Consider the following 2,613-nt stretch of genomic DNA (forward strand, 5'->3'; position numbering starts at 1 on the left):
TTTACTCTTCCACCCCTCCTGAAAGTGTGGAACCTTTTGACTGGAACCCACGATCTGTCTTCCTCGGAGGGACCCATGACCCCCATAATGGATAACCCAGCGTTTCAGCCGGGCTGCATCTCTTCCAGCTTCCTTTGTTGGACATCTGATGCGCCCTCGCCTCTGGTCGAGGCTCTCACAGGAATGGAATTGAAACCTCTGTCTGCACTACTTGCGGATCGGCCCCACGTGCCGGGATCGTGGTTGCTCTACTTTCAGCTTCGTGCGTTTTACGCGACTTTGAGAGACCGGACCTCCCTACAACGCCCCCTCTCCTGGTTTGAGTCACTTTGCTGTCTGGATGACCCACCCGCCCATGTCATTTCCTTACTATATGGTCAATTACTGGCAATGAGATTCCAGGGCCGCCCCCGTTTATGGCAAGATGGGAGTCGGACCTGGATATCGTACTCTCTGATGAGGAACTCCGAACTTCATTTAGAATCACTCATAAACTCTCGGTGGCTAGTTCAGCTCAGGAAAAGGGCTATAAAATTCTGACCCGCTGGTATGGTAGCCCGTCCCTCTTGCACAAAATATTTCCCGACAGGTCCTCCACCTGCTGGAGGTGTTTGAACACAGAGGGCACCCTTCTACACGTCTGGTGGTACTGCCCACTACTGGTACCCTTTTGGACCCAGGTATTCGACATATATAACCAAGTGATGGGTACTGACTTAACACCGTCCCCTAAAATAGCCCTCCTCTCTATCTTGCCTGGCTCCTTTGCTTCGATTAAGAGGGATCTACTGCGCTTCTTCCTGGCTGCAGCACGGAATGTTATCCCCCGCCACTGGAACACGGTGGTAGTACCGACCGTGCAGGAATGGATTGCCGAGCTGTGTATGATCATGCGCCTTGAGGACCTGACAGCTTCACTACATGAGCGTCAGGCTCAATGTGCAGTGCTATGGACCCTTTGGATTCTATATATGGGCACAGTGGCATTTTTGGCATTATAATGGGAGTGGACCTCTTGTGTTGGGGGAGCCTAATGCACCGTCACTAAGATGAGTATCTATTGTCACTACGGACCTAGTTAGTTTGCTGGATTTACTGGAGCCTCCCTTTTCCCCTCTGTGTCTCCCTCTATGTCTACTCTTCTAGTCTCTCCTACCCCGGTCTTGTGTTGTGAGCATACTTTCCCCCTCACCTGCTTATGTCTTCCGTTCTCTGGTCCGATGGGAGATGACACGGCTGTATCCTCTCACCCCATGCCCTATACGGGAAATGCACGGTAGCACCAACAGGGCACATGCTTCTCACGACGTGCTGATGCCTCGGTGTCTCACGTTACATATGATTTGAATATTAAGTCGACAGAGCATAGACATACATGTTCTACCTACATATGTGCCAGGTGGGAAGTTATTGCATATGATGATAAATAATATGTGAATGATTGGACGTGCCTGCCCAATGTATCTATGTACCTATACCTGTATGTATTTCTGTACTTTTTGTATTGAAAACCAAAATAAAACTCTTATTATTTAAAAAAAAAAAATCTCAATCCCAGTTTCGAGATATTCAGATCTAAAAATTGGACATCAACCTCACTAATATTATATGTAAAAGCCAAATTAAAATCATCATTATTTAAGGAATCTAAAAATAAGGTGAGGGATGAACGATCTCCCTCCCAAATGACTAAAATGTCATCGATAAAACATTTCCAGATTCTAATACTGGATATCGGTTTGTCAAAAACAAACAATTCCTCCCATCTTGCCATGTATAGATTTACCAAGCTCGGTGCAAATTTTAGCCCCCATGGCTACCCCTTTGGTCTGAAGGTAAAATTAATCTTTGTACCAAAATTAGTTTTTAGACATAGCATAATCTATACATTCTAAAATAAAGGTTTTTTGTTCTTTCTTATACACACTAAATTGTTCAAAGGCCCAGTTTACCGCATCTATCCTTTTGGTGTGGTATAACCGTATAAAGTGATGTCACATTAATGGTAGCCATTACTAAATCTTCATTCCCTTCTAGTCCATCCAGAATGTTTAGTACATTCTTACTATCTTTGAGGAAGGCACGTGTCTGTGATACTAGTGGTTGTAAATGGTAGTCTATAAATTCCCCCAGTCTGGCATTCAGGGAGTCAATCCCACTAACAATTGGTCTCCCAGGTGGTTTATCTAGGTTTTTATGAATTTTCGGTAGAAAATAGATTAATGGTGTACGGCAAAGGGAGGGAATAAGATACTCTTTCTCCTTTTTAGTTAAAAGGTCCTTTCTGAAACCCGTGTTAATTAAGTTTGTCAATTCCTTCTTAAAAACATTGATAGGGTTCATTTTTAATTTCTTATAAGTATCTTTAGTACATAAAATGTTCTCCATTTCCTGGTCATAATATTCCCTATTCATGATAACTACTCCTCCCCCTTTATCTGCCGGTCTTATCACAATCTCTTTTCTTTCCTGCAATGATTCTATGCCTTTGTTAATAAAATCCTTGTCTTTAAAATATTTAAATTGGAGGGATCTAACGTCTTCCTCTACTAAATTCTTAAAGACTTCTATAAAATGGTTGGAACTCATCTTTGGATTAAACACTGATTGGTT

The sequence above is a fragment of the Nanorana parkeri genome, unplaced genomic scaffold, assembly GCF_000935625.1.
Source record: "Nanorana parkeri isolate BGI_ZX_2015 unplaced genomic scaffold, ASM93562v1 scaffold1366, whole genome shotgun sequence".
Taxonomy (NCBI): Eukaryota; Metazoa; Chordata; class Amphibia; order Anura; family Dicroglossidae; genus Nanorana; species Nanorana parkeri.